At 38.5% G+C, this 18,559-nt stretch overlaps 1 long non-coding RNA gene across 1 annotated transcript; it reads right to left on the reverse strand.

The window, feature by feature from the left end:
• Positions 1-1,820: 1,820 nt before the first annotated feature.
• LOC139844954 (uncharacterized) lies at positions 1,821-4,889 on the reverse strand. The gene is made up of 3 exons (XR_011758138.1): positions 4,666-4,889; positions 2,447-2,504; positions 1,821-2,011 (listed from the first exon to the last, which is right to left on the reverse strand). It is a non-coding gene; the product is annotated as an uncharacterized lncRNA (long non-coding RNA).
• Positions 4,890-18,559: the final 13,670 nt, after the last annotated feature.

The raw sequence follows: 18,559 nt of genomic DNA on the forward strand, positions 1-18,559 counted from the left end.
TATATGTGAAGTGAGCTCTATAATCGAGAACCACTTCACCCGACCCGCACCCATCCTACACATACATATGCACATAGGATATTAACACTCACCTTGTCGCCTTGATGAATGCAACCGAATAATCCGCAACTCGTCGATGGAATGTATCTATTCCATTTATCACATAAACAACAACACAATTAGGGTGGATTTACAAATCAACTTAAATTGACAACTAGTGCAATTTTGACCCAAATGCACTTTCAAGCTCAAACCACGACCAAACTAACCAATAATTACTAACACAAGTGAGAATGGTCCAAATACACCAATTAAACCCATTCATAAGTGTTAGATACCAATCTTGCCCATTTTAACACCTAAACCCTAATTTTGACCCATTTCAAATTTAGTCAATCCAAATACACCCAAAGTGGTTCCAACACTTCTATAATCACTAACACAAGTGATTATACACTACTTACAAGCCTTAAACATGGTTAAATCATTAACCAACCCATTTAATATCAAAATGACAAGTTTCCATAAACCCTCTTCATCATCTAAATGGGTTTTAAAACTAACAATCTCAAAACCCTAACATTGAATTGCAAATCAAACAATGAAACTCGGAGTTAGAACTTACCAATACCGCCAAAATGATGCCGTTGATGAGTAGAACAACTTTAATACTTGAGGTTTGACCCGAAACAACCTTCTTCTTCCTCAAAACCCACTTTCTTTCTCTAAAACTCACTTTCTCTCACTAGGGTTTGGAAAATGAGGAGATGGAGAAAATGAGAATGAGATAAGGTTTGGAACTGATTTGGGGCTTAAAGCCCGTCCATGATGCAAAATTACCAAAACATCCCCAAAATACGCATTAAAAACGGGTTAAAAATGGCAGTTCTGCGTAATTGTCGCGTTCCGCGACTCCCTGTCGAGTTTCGCGACGCCCAAGACGCGACACAACTTACCCAAACGCGATAACTCGATCAGGAGGCCAGTTTTTCACCCAGTCGCGTATCAGTCCACTTTGTCGCGTATCGCGACGAGCTAAAACGCGATAAACACTACTAAAACGCGATGGTGGACCTGATGCACCCCAATTCCACTTTTAACAACACTCAAAGTCAGATGTGGTCAATTAAATACTTCTAAATGGTTAAATACCGACCCTTGGACTCCGTATGACGTCACATACGTCATGTTTAGAAAAACGGGGTGTTACAACTTATCAGACGTCGTCCTACAAATCCTTCAAGCACACAACTAAAATTAAACACACTTACTGAATTAAACACATATCAAGCACACGACTACAAAGTTACTGGTATTGAAACACACTAATAACGACGACGAGGATGACTACGAGCATCCGACATAGTGGACGAACTTTCAGACCCTGAGCTCGATGCTGTCGATGTTTCAGAAACGAAGGACCGGTCAATAGGTAACGTGGTTATCCGACGTCCCACCAGACCTTCAACCACACCAATACTAGTAAATACACGGTTCAGAAATGCTCCGTACGAAAGATGAGGTCATGTTTCTACATAACGAAGTTGATTCATTTGGGAAGAGACCAAATGAGCAATATTCACTTGGATGTGACTTATGCACCATGAAGACATGCTTAGGTCATTGAAAATGAGTGACATTTGGTTCCCAGTGATACATGTTACTCCTAATAATTGCATTTCTTGTAGCAATATTTCCTGGACGAAGATATTCGTCAAGGATGCCTGAACGTTCTACGGTCCTGTATGGAACCGCAGTACGACACACAAGTATGGTTTTAACACCCTGATTTTTTTTTTGTTTTTTTTAAATACACATCGGGAGTTATATACATACATTAACCACACATAAAGTCATATTACACAAAATCACTGGTGTTACGTTATTACTACAAGCCATTTAAGTATATTGTTTTTTTACAAAACATCAGAGTTATGCACTGTGTCAAACATCTTCAGCTGCCCCGCAAAACCCACCAAAAGCTGCTAATACACACCTGCAGGGCAAAACACTGTGGGGAAATTAGCATAACGCTAAGTGAATGGCAATATCTAGGTGGACATCACTACAAGCATCAAGCACAGCTTAAAGGCATTGGTCACTAATCACTTAAAGTCATACACAAGAGGACTGGCAACCCATAGCTGATCAAGCTCGAATATACCGATAGTCCACACTACTGAGTCACTGGTATAGTCTTCCAGACGTGACACACTCGTCATTCATACTATACCACTAATCAGTAACACTTGGACCCAATACTATTACCCTAAATACACAAGGTAAATAGCATTGACCTCTTACGTCGGAATTCACCATCGACGTTCACTGGTACACACATAATCACATATAGTCACAATACTGGTCAGAGACTCGTTACACAGTCTAATTATAAGCATGGCTCGGATCACTATATAATCATGTTCATAAAGATAGTCCCACTCACCGTTAACAGTACAACTCAGTGATCTAATGTTACTGAGTCTTCACTTCCACTTTGCCACCTAAAAACAATACGCACAAGTTAGTAAATCGTATTTCACTTACTAACTTTACTATAATATCAAAATCACTTAAATACATGTTATCTCATACACGACATCATACGGAGTATACACACACACACACACACACACACACACACACACACACATATATATATATATCCAAGTCGTTATAACGATGCATGAAATATTATAACGAATGGATCGATAATAAACGAGCGATAATACATATAGGCATACACATATACTCTCATATATACCTATATATATATATATATATATATATATATATATATATAGGGGCAGGATCAATGGGGAAGTAACCAATCGGGGGGAAGCGGGGGAAGCAAAAAAAAAAAATTTTTGTTTGTTTTTTTTTGAAATTTTTTTCTTCCGGCATCAAGATCACACGAAAATGTGAACATTTAGAAGAGACACTTCGTGATGAATGTTATTATTTAGGCGGGAAAACGATCGACAAAAATAACATTAAAGATAATATTGTTCGTGAAGAATATGAACATTTTTTTTTCATGTTTTGTGAAGTAAAATTTAGCCCGATTTAGAGTTTAGGGTTTAGGGTTTAGGGTTTGGTGTTTTGGGTTTATTCCATAAACCCAAAACACCAAACCCTAAACCCTAAACTCTAAACCGTTCGTGTTAAAAACTAAATCTAAACCCTAAATCTAAACCCTAAATCTAAACCCTAAACCCTAAATTTCTAAACTCTAATATCTAAACCCTATAAACCCTAATATCTAAACCCTAATATCTAAACCCTAATATCTAAACCCCAATAGCTAAAACCTCAAAATACGCTCGAAAAACACGATAATTGTTATATATTACTTCTTCGAGCGTTTTCTCGCCAAAATAAAAACATTTATCACAAAGTGTCTCTACTAAATGTTCATATTTTCATCTCATCTATAATGTTCGTGAACAAAGTTTTTTCAAAAAACGAAAAAAAAAAAAAAAAAAATTTTTGCTTCCCCCCGATTGGTTACTTCCCTCTTGATCATATATATATATATATATATATATATATATATATATATATATATATATATATATATATATATATATATATATACTCTTACATATGTATGCCCATAAGTACACGCTATGTCCAAATGAGCGGGTCTTACCAATTACACAAAGTACACTATAATTGAAACATACATAAAATTTATCACACTTAACTATTTAAAAGCCCAAGTCAAACTACAATTGGGTCAGAGGTCCAAATGAGCGATCCAACAACTTAAACATACACTTTATAAATTCATCCAAATAAGTCATGGCAAAATGGTTGAGTTACAATCGACACACAGAGTTCACTACATGCCATAATCACACTTATACAATTTAAAGACCCAAATCTAATCCACAAATGGGTCACGGGTTCAAATGGGCGAACTAACAACTAAAATTTGCACAACCATACTAATGGGTCGAGTTAAACATCTATATGTACCCAAAACATAAACCCGTTTGTATTTTCTTCTTTCTTCTTTTAAATACTCCAACACTTTAGTCAAAACTAAATGGGCATAACCATTCAACATAATTTTACACGGATGGGTCGGGGTCCAAACAGGTCCACAAATTGACATATGAACCGAAAAACGACAACACCGCAACCCGGCCGCTAACCACCACCGCTGGCCACCAGCTGCATCTGGCAACGGCGTTCAGCCGCGAGAAACAGCAGCAAAAACGCTGCAGCAGCAAAAACGCTGCAGCAGCAGCTGAAAACAGTAGCAGCAGCGTGAGCTGCTGCCCCACTCGATTTCGTCTTCGCAATTTGATTTTCAGGCTGTTTTGTGGCAAATTACGGGTATACAAAAATACACTAACATGTTTAGGTCATCAAGGAAACATACTATAAGCTAAACCACATATAAATTTCAAGATTCAAGTTCATAATTACCCATTTTCATATTTTTTTTGTCAAGAACACTAACAACGTAATTAAAACATCAAATTAATGATATACACTAGTTCTTGATCTTAGAACAATGCTAGAATTCGAATTATAAAAACTAAATCATCTAAAAGCACCCAATTTAAGTATAAATTGCAATTTATATTTTAATTTTATTATTTCTAGTATAAACCCTAATTTAAAATGGAGTAATCACAAATTAGAAGAACATACCTTGTTGCTAGAGGTTGGAGATGCAAGAAACCATGAATAGAACTTCTAATTTTCATCATCATCTTCATAATTAAAAAGCTAGGGTTTCATGGTGAGGGTGATGGGTTTGTGACAGAAAACGAGAGGGAGAGGGAAAGAAATTCACCACTTTAAGTTTGCAATTTTACTTCAACATCTTAATCACTTTAGAAAGTTTAGGGTTTCATGTATGTGTGTATGTTTTATCGATTAGGACCAGGGGGGAAGAACGAATACATTAGCTAATAAAACTAGGGTAACTTTCTATTTTAAGTCCCGTATTAAATCCCACTCCCGATAATACACGGGTATTAATCTGTTAAAAGATATTTTTCGTATTCGATTCGGTAATCCAAACAATGTCTGAAATAAATAATAAAACCTGTTTCGGGACCCTGGTCATAAAGCAGACCCAACGGACTAATAAAATTACATAGATATTTAATAAATAAATATTTCATTAAAATACACTTTAAACTCTTAACGGGCAAAACGATAAATTTCACCTAGGCCCGAATTCAAGATGTTAAAAATCTACCCCCTTAAAGAATTTCCGTCCTCGAAATTTAATTAATCACAGCCAACACGGGTTCTGAGTATCTATCATCACTACACCGGGTCACAGTAAGAACCAAGCCAGAACACGTCTTATGATCACACGTATTACTAGGTTCAGTTAATCAAGTTAAAAAAAACAAAAAAAACCTTTAATCAACATACTTTCCCTTTTTTTTATCAACACATCATCAAGGTTAAACACAATCTACCAAATAAGATTACCATTTCAAAACATCAACAGATCACAATACATATCAAAATCACATTACTTATATGCATATAAGTCACATTGTACATATAGGCCAAAAGTCAATATAAACTGAAAAGGTCACCAAATCACTAGTCGATGTCAGTTGCACACTATTTTGTTTATGAACACTAAGGAATTTACGTCAAAGATCCGACACTTTATGTCAATCAATCTCATTTTTTGGTTATTTCTAATTCAATTTCATCAAATTTCAGAATTAGTTAAGTCCGTGTCACAGGTCAAAACTAACACTAACCTTTATACACAAGGAATTTAGTTAATTCCTTAGATATTATAACGCTAGGGAAAGAAATTCACCACTTTAAGTTTGCAATTTTACTTCAACATCTTAATCACTTTAGAAAGTTTAGAGTTTCATGTATGTGTGCGTTTTATCGATTGGGACCAAGGGGAGGGGAAGAACGAATATAGTAGCAAATAATACTAGGGTGGCTTTCTATTTTTAGTCACAAAAGGTATTAAATCCCACTCCCGATAATACACAGGTATTAATCTGTTAAAAGATATTTTTCCTATTCGATTCGGTAATCCAAACAATGTCTGAAATAAATAATAAAACCTGTTTCGGGACCCAGGTTATAAAGCAGACCCAACGGACTAAAAAAATTACATAGATATTTAATAAATAAATATTTCACTAAAATACTCTTTAAACTCTTAACGGGCAAAACGGTAAATTTTACCTAGGCCCGAATTCAAGATGTTACAATGGTCATTTCATGTTTTGGAATATTTGAGGAAGAGCTTCGAGGTCTTCACCGGGAAAATAGATATTTCTACCTTCAAATGGTACGCCCAATAGCATACCAAATTGTTGAAGAGTATAGTCGTGTTGCCAGTCATAGATTTGAAACCTCACTAATTGTTCATTAGTGAATTCAGAGTTGGAATAGAATTTATGCATGAGTGCAGGAAAAAAGAACTTATCAACTAAAAGGAAAGGAAGCCAACCCATTCTTCTGAATTCATGGTCGATCTCTGGAAAATCTTGTAGACTGACTTCTCGACCTTCACTAATAGGTCTATTATTTGTTGGTTGATTCATAGTGTGATTGTAGAGAGAGATGGAGACTTGAATGGGTAGATATGGATGAAAAGAGTGTGTATGGCTACTCTTTAAGTAGACATAAACTGCCACCAAGAATTTTCGCACAAATGTTTCCCGCCCAAATGTTTTCCGCCCAAATGTAATGTAACGGTGTTATGTGTCGGTGTATTGTAACGTTGTTATGTAACGTTGTTATGTAACAGTATATATGTGTCAGTGGTGGATTAGATGATGGAAGGCTACTATTATTGTTATTAATATTTTTATTATTAAATTTATTATTATCATTATTATTACTAATTATAAAAGATTATTTTTTTTAACATCACTTTTATTAAAACACCAAACACGGTTACATTTTTTTTACTAAACACAAACATGGCTAAACACAAACATGACTAACACAATCACAACGAGAATACAGCTTAAACATCTAGAAATCATCAGAATCATACGAAGGGAACTTGTCATTCGAATCATCCGAATAGAACTTGCCATCCGTGTCGTATTGTGGCCCGGAAGGTATATAGTCCTCTTCATCAAAATACACAACATATTCGATGTTGTCCCAGAATTCTATGTACACCTTGATGTTTCATTACGGGTCACTGCTCGACCAACAAGCTCATTTCAGTCTTCTTCCTCTTCAAGAAGAGTAGCTGGCTTGTCGGACTCCTTGAAAAACCATACTTGTTTGTGGTCAATTATGATGCCCCGTACAAAACCATCGTGTACGAATCATCAACAACAGGATCATTACAAGGTTAAGTACTATATGCTGTAATAAAAGAAGTTGCATTCATGATAAAAAAGATGACGTCATAACCGACGTCAATTGTTTTACACCAATAGTATGCTTCTACGAATAGCAAGCATGAATAAATGTATGTGACCCTTAGGTCGTTACAAAACATAGTTTCAAATGTATTAAAGTTTGAATGCAAGATAAATAGTTCATGCTGTGATAACACTAGAGCAGCGGGTGTCTACGGCAAGACTAGCACGACAGCGGAAGCAAAACCTTAAGCACCTGAGAAAAACATGCTTAAAAACGTCAACACAATGGTTGGTGAGCTATAGTTTAAGTATAACAGTAAGTAAGGTAGGCCACGAGATTTCAGTGCTACAAAGAGCGTTTCAAAGCAGTATGATAAAGTATATGTTAACCGTGGGCACTTGGTAACTAACTTAACGTTTATACCCCCTGAAAGTACACTTGGCAAATGCATATGTCTACGAAGTATTAAACACTCGTTAAATGCTAGCGCTACTAGCCCGAGTGGGGATGTCAAACCCTATGGATCCATATCTAAGATTCGCGTTCATCGGTTCAAAAACCAATGACTAAACGTTACCGAGCTAAAGGGAATGTTTCTGCCGTTATATAACCCACACATATATAAAGTTTAAGTACTCGTGCCTAGTATGTAAAACATATAATCCGCATGTATTCTCAGTTCCCAAAATAAGTTAAAGTAAAAAGGGAATGCTATAACTCACAATGATAAAGTAGCGGTAAAGTATGACTCGGAAAGTAAGCAAGTAATGAAGGTTGTCCAAACAGGTCCTCAACCTAAGTCAAATAGTACTAAGTCAGTAAATCGTCTGAAAAGGTTTAAAAGTATGTAAATAAGGTCTTAAGGGTCATCATCATTCATCATTTAACAAAAGGTGTAAAGTAGGTTTCGTTCATGAAAGTAGTTTAAAACAAAGGCTGACTTCAGTCAGTCACCACGGCCTCTACCCTTACTGAATTAAGGTGAGACTAGTGACCATGGCTCCGTATATGAGTCCTTTAAGTGTGGTAAAATTTACAGAAGCAAAATCGTCTTCGTTTGACCGTGGCGACGGTCTAAGTGCGAGTAGGTCAGAAATTTCTGCACAACGTTAAAAGGACATAGTGACGATCGGAGGGCCATATATCCTAAACCGTAACTCGGATTAAGTCGAGTCCTATATGAAAAGTTATCTACTCGAAAAGATCTATCTGAAAATCATGGTTACAGTAGCGCAGGTGTATTGATCTGTTACAGAAACCAGAAAACAGTAGGTAGGAGACAGAAAGCAGTAAAATAATGGGTTCCGGTGAGTTTGGTGCTTGATGTTCATCATGGTTCTCATCCTTGATGCCTATAGCTTCAAGTGTACAACTCATTGATGTGTTTACATAATTTTTACCATGGTTTGACCATCATAACCCAAGTGTAAGTCTAAGACATGAAGCACAACTCACTTAAGAGTTGTATGAAGTTTGATGAACCAAAGTTACATCAAAGTCTTAGATCTAACACATACATGAACTTTAAAACTAATAATAAGTTACAAACTTGAAAGTGAACTTATGAAATCAAGATCTTAAGTTGTAGAACATAGTCCTTTAGTTTGATCTTGAAGATCCAAGACTCAAAAGTCTAGATCAAGCATAAGTATACAAAGATTAATGAGATCAAGGTTAACTAGTAACACTTGACTTTAGTTCAAGATTAATGAGATCAAGGTTAACTAGTAACACTTGACCAATAACAACCAACAACATGAAAATAAAGTGTATAAAATGAAGAAGTAAACTAAGTAAACAAGTAATTTGTTCATGGTTGTTCATACTTTAAAGATTCAAACCAAAGTTTGATCTTTAAGAAAGTAAACTTTAAAGTTTACTTCATGAATCACAAGTATGATTTCAACACATGAACTTACAATCTTTGAAACAATAAAAGTAGAATCAAAAGCTAGTAAGTTTATGTTCATGTATGTCTTGTAAATACAAGATAAAATGGAGAATCAAACTAGAAAGTTTGGTTCTTAGTAACTAGTAAAGGATGACTACAAAACAAGTAAGTAAGTAACAATAACAAACAAGTAATGAAACAAACAACCAAAGAACAAATGATGATGATGATTTTGCATGTATGTAATTCGGTTTTAAGACAAAAGAAAGAAGAAGAAAAACTTGAACAAGCTACTTACAAGTTGAGAGAAAAAGAGAGAAAATGTTATGCAAGTAAAAGTGTGTTTTTGAATACGAGAAAATACAAGTGATACTAGTGAGTGAAGTAGTAAAAAAAAATGAAACAAAACTCCCTCTACAAGGGGATGGCCGACGGTTTTTGGGGGGAGGAGGGAGGAGAAAATTACACACTAGTTACATGCATGAAAAGCCTTACAAAAGTTGGATAAAAGAATGGTTTACATGGGGATTATGGAGTAACTATATTCCAAGTCACTTAACTAGCTAGTTCTTAACCCTTAATGGACTTGTTGTAGTAAAAAGGCTCCTAATTAATCCATAAATATAAGTAGGGTGGGCTTATAAGCCCATGTACAAAAATAAAGCCCAAGTTCCAAGTAATTAACAATTAAACCCAATTAAAGCCCAAGTAATTAACTAATAATTTTAGTTAATTAAAATGATTAATAAAATAAATCATGAATGTAAATAATATCTGAAAATATTATTCGTGTAAGTTTCGGGTGTCACAAAGACATTTCGGGCAATTAAAGTCAAGTTCAGGCAATCATGGTAACATGTAAATGTAATAACATACATTCGTTTAATCACGCGTATTAATAATAATAATTATTAATAAATAAACGTTGGAAAATCCAGGGTCGTTACATTACCCACCTGTTATAGAAAATTTCATCCCGAAATTTAAGCTGAGGTAGATGGAGGAGTCGGGAAAAGGTGAGGATACTTCCGCATCATTTGATCCTCTCGCTCCCAAGTAAACTCAGGTCCTCGTTTGGCATTCCATCGTACTCGGACGATCGGAATCTTGTTGCATTTCAAAGTTTTGATCTCACGATCCATATTCTCAACAGGCTCTTCCACGAAGTGGAGTTTGTCGTCAATTGTAAGTTCCTCAAGTGGTATGATAAGTTCCGGTGCAGCAAGACACTTCTTCAAGTTCGACACGTGGAAGGTAGGATGAACTGAGCTCAATTGTGCTGGTAGATCCAAACGGTAAGCAACGGGTCCAACACGATCCAAGATTTTAAAAGGACCAATGTATCGTGGGTTCAACTTTCCACGTTTTCCAAAACGAATCACACCTTTCCAAGGTGCAACCTTTAACATTACACGGTCGCCCACGTTGAATTCAAAGTCCTTACGTTTAAGATCAGCATAACTCTTTTGGCGATCACGGGCAGTCTTAAGTCTAGCTTGAATCTGAGCAATCTTCTCCGTGGTTTCATGGACTACCTCGGGTCCAGTGATTTGCTTTTCGCCTACTTCAGCCCAACAAATAGGAGATCGGCACTTACGGTCATACAATGCTTCAAAAGGTGCAGCATTAATGCTAGAGTGATAACTGTTGTTGTACGAGAATTTGGCGAGTGGCAAATGCCTTTCAAAGGCCTTTCCGAAATCGATGACACATGCACGCAACATGTCCTCCAAGGTCTGAATCGTTCGTTCACTTTGCCCGTCGGTCTGTAGATGATAAGCAGTACTCATGTCAAGACGAGTTCCCATGGCTTCTTGCAAAGAACGCCAAAATCTAGAAGCAAAACGGGGATCGCGATCGAAGATGATCGATAAAGGTACACCGTGATGAGATACAACCTCTTTGATGTATAGTTGAGCAAGTCTCTCCATTGTATCCATCTCCTTCATTTCTAGAAAGTGTGCAGATTTGGTAAGGCGGTCGACAATAACCCAAATAGTATCGTATCCGCCCACGTCTTCGGCAGCTTAGTAATGAAATCCATTGTGATCCTTTCCCACTTCCATTGCTGGATTTCTGGCTGTTGAAGTAACCCAGAAGGTCTCTGATGCTCGGCTTTGACCTTCGAGCAAGTCAAACACTTACCAACATAAGTCGCAACGTCCTTCTTAAGATTCGGCCACCAATACTGTTCTTTAAGGTCGTGGTACATTTTGCCAGCTCCGGGATGAATCGAATATCTCGATTTGTGTGCTTCATCAAGTATAAGGTTCCGTAGATCTCCATAAAGAGGTACCCAAATTCTTCCGGCATAACATCGGAGTCCAGACTCCCTAACTTCGAATCGAGAGACAAGTATGTTCAAATGTTCGTGAGATATGTTCTCCTCCTTGAGAGCCTCATCTTGGGCTACTCTAATCTGGCTGTTGAGGTTCGAATGGATGGTGATGTTCAGTGCCCTAACACGAAGAGGTGCCGTCCTCTCCTTTCGGCTCAAAGCGTCAGCTACAACATTGGCCTTACCAGGATGATAACAGAGTTCACAATCGTAGTCGTTGAGCGTCTCGATCCATCGACGCTGTCTCATATTCAGTTGCTTCTGATCAAAGATGTGCTGGAGACTCTTGTGATCGGTGAAGATAGTGCTCTTAGTTCCATACAAATAGTGTCTCCACAATTTAAGTGCAAAGACAACGGCTCCAAGTTCAAGATCGTGAGTAGTGTAATTCCACTCGTGAATCTTCAGTTGTCGGGAGGCATAAGCGATAACCTTTGATCGTTGCATCAGTACACAACCAAAACCACTCTTCGATGCATCACAATAAACAACAAAGTCGTCACTGCCCTCAGGAAGTGATAGGATAGGTGCGGTGGTTAAATTCTTCTTCAAAGTTTGGAATGCTGATTCGTGTGCGGGTTCTCAAATGAACTTCTTGCCCTTGTGAGTTAGTGAGGTCAAAGGACGAGCAATCAGAGAGAAACCTTCGATAAACCTTCGGTAATAACCGGCGAGACCTAGGAATTGGTGAATGTGAGTTGGTGTAGTGGGGTCTCCCACTTGCTGATGGCTTCAATCTTGGCGGGATCAACTTTGATACCCTGGTCGCTCACAGCATGACCCAGAAACTGGACTTCCTTCAACCAAAATTCACACTTGGTGAATTTGGCGTAAAGTTGCTCTTGTCTCAAGAGTTCAAGTACTAGCCGGAGGTGTTGCTCATGCTCTTCTTCACTCTTAGAGTAGATGAGAATATCATCTATGAAGACGATAACAAACTTATCCAAGTACGGCTTGCAGACACGATTCATGAGGTCCATGAACACTGCAGGTGCATTTGTCAAACCGAATGGCATCACGAGAAACTCATAATGACCATAACGGGTTCTGAATGCAGTTTTCATCACGTCACTTTCCTTCACCCTCAACTGGTGATAACCGGATCGCAAATCGATCTTAGAGTAAACGCTCGATCCTTGTAGTTGGTCAAAAAGATCATCAATTCTAGGAAGAGGATACCGATTCTTGATAGTCAATTTGTTGAGTTCACGGTAGTTGATACACATACGGAAGGATCCATCCTTCTTCTTCACAAACAACACAGGTGCGCCCCAAGGCGAGAAACTTGGTTGGATAAATCCACGGTCAAGTAGTTCTTGTAGTTGACTCTGTAATTCTTGCATCTCGGAAGGTGCGAGTCTATAAGGGGCGCGAGCTACAGGTGCAGTTCCTGGCACTAAATCAATCTAAAACTCTACTGCTATCTGCGGCGGAAATCCAGGAAATTCCTCTGGGAAGACATCGGAAAATTCGTTCACAATTCGAACGTCGTTCACGCTCTTCACCTCAGTTTCTACCGCTTTCACATGTGCTAGGACAGCAAAACGTCCCTTCTTCATGATCTTTTGCGCTTTCACGTAACTAATGAGGTTCACCTTCGAGGTACATCTCTCTCCGTAGATGATTAGTGGCTCACCGTCTCCTTGTGGTATACGAAGTGCTTTATCTCCACAAATAATATCAGCCTTTATCTTGGTCAACCAATCCATACCAACGATCACGTCAAAACTTCCCAGTTTGATAGGTATCAAATCAATTTCGAAATCTGCACCAGCTATGTTGATAATAGCTCCACGACTAATATGGTCAACCTTTTCAAGTTTTACATTGGCGACCTCGACAAGCATACTCTCTTTTAACGGGACTAATGACCAATTAATCTTATCGTAAAAATGTCTACGTACATAACTTCTATCCGCACCATTATCAAACAAGACAGAAGCTAAAAGATTGTTGATTTTGAATATACCTGTCACTAAGTCGGGGTTTTCTCGAGCGTCCCTTGCATTAACGTGGAAAGCTCTACCACGGGGTGGTCCGCCGCCTTTTCGCTTATTTGGACACGCATTTCTGAAATGGCTCGTCTGCCCACATTCGTAACACTTCCTTGGACCTGTGGGGTTCGGCTTCCCATTCAAAGTGGTGACCTTGCAATCTTTTCCAACATGCCCAGACCGTTGGCACTTCTCGCAGACAACATTGCAATACCCAATGTGGTGTTTGTAACACCTCTTGCATTGTGGTAAGGTTCCTTTGTAGTTCGGATTGGAGTTGGTGTTGTTGTTGGGGTTGGGGTTTCCACCGTTGTTGTTTCCTTTGAAACCCTCATGTCGTTTCGCCGGGTTCTGTTCATAGTTTCTTCCCTGTTGTTGCTGTTGTTGTTGTTGTTGTTGTGGTTATCCCATTTTCGCTTCTCACTAGTACCCGCTTCAGACTTAGTTTTCTCTGGTTCATCGATGGTTATCTGATTCATTAAAGTATGCGCCATGCGCATCGCTTCGGGAACATTTAGTGGTTTGGACGAGGTGACGTTTCCCTTAATGCTCTTAGGGAGTCCCTAGAAGTATCTCTCCATTCGCTTGAATTCTGGGGTGACCATTGTCGGACACATCAGGGCTAGTTCCAAAAATCTCCTGTTGTAACCATCAAGGTCGTTCCCAACGGCCTTTAACTGCATGAATTCCATTTCCAACTTTTGGATTTCGGTTCTCGGACAATACTCATCAATCATAGCCGCTTTGAATTCCTCCCATGGCGTAGCATACGCCTCATCGATACCTTTCGCTTGAGCTAACCTATTCCACCACGTTAGTGCGCCGTCAGATAGCGTGCAAGAAGCAAATTTGGTTTTGTTGTCCTCCGAACAGTTGCTAACTCGAAATACTGATTCAAGTTTCTCGAACCATCTGGTGAGACCAACCGGTCCCTCAGTGCCGCTGAAGTTATGTGGTTTACAGCTCTGGAATTCCTTGTAAGTACACCCATTTCGAACGGGTTGAATAACCGGTGGTGGTGACGGTGGTGGTGGAGCTTGGGGTTGCATTTCCGCAATGGCCGCGGCTACACATTCTTGGATCATCTCTTCAATTTGAGCAGCAGTAGGTGTGGATCGACCGTTAGCCATGGTGTTCTATACAAACATTTTGACTCAAGTCAAAATCTAGCATTCAATATATAATAATATAGTATATAACAACCAACATGTAAACAGCACAACACATGTTAATTAAGTAACGCAAGTTGATACAAATACCGCAAAACACCATACAGTAACGTAAATAGAACACTTGTGCAAAAAGTAACATCACAAAGTTTCCATTCATTAATAATAAGTTTCATACATCATGATAGATTCGTACAATACATAAGTGAAATATGAAACTACAACTAGATTACATCATGAAATCTAATACAAAAGTCCTACGGTGAAGGTGGGTGAAGGATGTCCATAACCTGATACATCTGCTCCTCAAGCTCAGCTACCCGAGCTCGGAGGATCTCCACCTCCCTTGTCAATTCCTCGATAGTGGGAGCTGGTGGGGCGGGCGGTGCTGGTGGTGCAGGTGGGGCCGGTGGAGCGGATGGTGCAGACCGCACGAAACGGGGTGCAGATGTCCCGGCTCTAGAAATAGTCAGTACGTAACGGGGAACCTTACGTATCTGTGGGTCGGCAGGGTACGGCACAAGCCGTTTACGGGCAGTAACCCTCCGACGCCAACCAAAAGTGTTAATGAAAGCACGACCTCCATTCACCCCTAGAATGACGATGCCATCAGGATGGTACCGCTTCTTCGGCGGGGTGGAGGGTGCCTGTATAGGTACGTCATCAAGGTTCTATTCGTCGGAGTCACTGGGGTCATCTGTAGAGGAGTCATCGGATGAAGGATCATGAGAATCATGTGGTGGTGACACGGGTGGCTGAATAGGTCATCCATGAGCGGCCATCATCTGTCTGTATCTGAATGGCGGAATTGGCACTAAACGTCCATTAGGAGCGCGTCGGCACGGCATGCGCATATGGTTACGGAATGGCCCTTCCCCGAACTCCGCGGGAATCACAACACCACCGATGCGGGGATGTGGCTCCGAGGGTCCGGAGGCAGACAGAACTGGAATCTCCGTAGGGTCCACATGTCCGTCAATAGTAGCCACTGGTGCAGGCGGCTAGCTGCTAGTCCTGGAAGATGAAGCGCCGGGGTCACTCGTGCGTATCGGGATCGGTGGATCGGCAACGGTGGTAGGTGGGGTAGCTGAAGAGTCTAAACTGCCTAAAACGATAGCAGGTGGAACATCCGACATCTGAACAAGGAAAAATAAATTTTCCATGTCAGTAAGTCATAAAGCAAGCACGTATTAGGCCAACAGTTTAAATCATGTATAACAATAAGTAGCATGGCAATAATAATGAATCGTACGGAAGTAGCATGCAATCGAAAGCAAGTAATATCATACAGTGGTGAAATCAAGTAATATCATACGGTATATAGCAGTAAAAGTAAGCAGCAGCATGCAGTAAGTTTAGCGGAAACAAGTAAACTAGCAAGTTGTAGATTAGTCCTATTAGTGAATCCTACTCGGTCGGTCTTAGACTCACTAATGCAACCTAATTCCCTACAACCAATGCTCTGATACCAAATGTGATGCCCCGTACAAAACCATCGTGTACGAATCATCAACAACAGGATCATTACAAGGTTAAGTACTATATGCTGTAATAAAAGAAGTTGCATTCACGATAAAAAAGATGACGTCATAACCGACGTCAATTGTTTTACACCAATAGTATGCTTCTATGAATAGCAAGCATGAATAAATGTATGTGACCCTTAGGTCGTTACAAAACATAGTTTCAAATGTATTAATGTTTGAATGCAAGATAAACAGTTCATGCGGTGATAACACTAGAGCAGCGGGTGTCTACGACAAGACTAGCACGACAGCGGAAGCAAAACCTTAAGCACCTGAGAAAAACATGCTTAAAAACGTCAACATAAAGGTTGGTGAGCTATAGTTTAAGTATAACAGTAAGTAAGGTAGGCCACGAGATTTCAGTGCTACAAAGAGCGTTTCAAAGCAGTATGATAAAGTATATGTTAACCGTGGGCACTTGGTAACTAACTTAACGTTTATACCCCCTGAAAGTACACTTGACAAGTGCGTATGTCTACGAAGTATTAAACACTCATTAAATGCCAGCACTACTAGCCCGAGTGGGGATGTCAAACCCTATGGATCCATATCTAAGATTCGCGTTCACCGGTTCAAAAACCAATGACTAAACGTTACCGAGCTAAAGGGAATGTTTCTGCCGTTATATAACCCACACATATATAAAGTTCAAGTACTCGTGCCTAGTATGTAAAACATAAAATCCGCATGTATTCTCAGTTCCCAAAATAAGTTAAAGTAAAAAGGGAATGCTATAACTCACAATGATAAAGTAGCGGTAAAGTATGACTCGGAAAGTAAGCAAGTAATGAAGGTTGTCCAAACGGGTCCTCAACCTAAGTCAAATAGTACTAAGTCAGTAAATCATCTGAAAAGGTTTAAAAGTATGTAAATAAGGTCTTAAGGGTCATCATCATTCATCATTTAACAAAAGGTGTAAAGTAGGTTTCGTTCATGAAAGTAGTTTAAAACAAAGGCTGAATTCAGTCAGTCACCACGGCATCTACCCTTACTGAATTAAGGTGAGACCAGTGGACATGGCTCCGTATATGAGTCCTTTAAGTGTGGTAAAATTTACAGAAGTAAACTCGTCTTCGTTTGACCGTGGCGACGGTCTAAGTGCGAGTAGGTCAGAAATTTCTGCACAACGTTAAAAGGACATAGTGACGATCGGAGGGCCATAAATCCTAAACCGTAACTCGGATTAAGTCGAGTCCTATATGAAAAGTTATCTACTCAAAAATATATATCTGAAAATAATGGTAACAGTAGCCCAGGTGTACTGGTCTGTTACAGAAACCAGAAAACAGTAGGTAGGAGACAGAAAGCAGTAAAATAATGGGTTCCGGTGAGTTTAGTGCTTGATGTTCATCATGGTTCTCATCCTCGGTGCCTATAGCTTCAAGTGTACAACTCATTGATGTGTTTACATCATCTTTACCATGTTTTGACCATCATAACCCAAGTGTAAGTCTAAGACATGAAGCACAACTCACTTAAGAGTTGTATGAGGTTTGATGAACCAAAGTTACATCAAAGTCTTAGATCTAACACATACATGAACTTTAAAACTAATAATAAGTTACAAACTTGAAAGTGAACTTATGAAATCAAGATCTTAAGTTGTAGAACATAGTTATTTAGTTTGATCTTGAAGATCCAAGACTCAAAAGTCTAGATCAAGCATAAGTATACAAAGTTATATTTAAAGAAAATTTATTTGTGTGTTCTTGAACTTTCAAGTTAACTTTAGTTCAAGATTAATGAGATCAAGGTTAACTAGTAACACTTGACCAATAACAACCAACAACATGAAAATAAAGTGTATAAAATGAAGAAGTAAACTAAGTAAACAAGTAATTTGTTCATGGTTGTTCATACTTTAAAGATTCAAACCAAAGTTTGATCTTTAAGAAAGTAAACTTTAAAGTTTACTTCATGAATCACAAGTATGATTTCAACACATGAACTTACAATCTTTGAAATAATAAAAGTAGAATCATAAGCTAGTAAGTTTATGTTCATGTATGTCTTGTAAATACAAGATAAAATGGAGAATCAAACTAGAAAGTTTGGTTCTTAGTAACTAGTAAAGGATGACTACAACAACAAGTAAGTAAGTAACAATAACAATAAGTAATCAAACAAACAACTAAAGAACAAATGATGATGATGATTTTGCATGTATGTAATTCGGTTTTAAGACAAAAGAAAGAAGAAGAAAAACTTGAACAAGCTACTTACAAGTTGAGAGAAAAAGAGAGAAAATGTTATGCAAGTAAAAGTGTGTTTTTGAATATGAGAAAATACAAGTGATACTAGTG

Source organism: Rutidosis leptorrhynchoides, chromosome 4 (genome assembly GCF_046630445.1).
Source record: "Rutidosis leptorrhynchoides isolate AG116_Rl617_1_P2 chromosome 4, CSIRO_AGI_Rlap_v1, whole genome shotgun sequence".
In the NCBI taxonomy this organism is placed as follows: domain Eukaryota; kingdom Viridiplantae; phylum Streptophyta; class Magnoliopsida; order Asterales; family Asteraceae; genus Rutidosis; species Rutidosis leptorrhynchoides.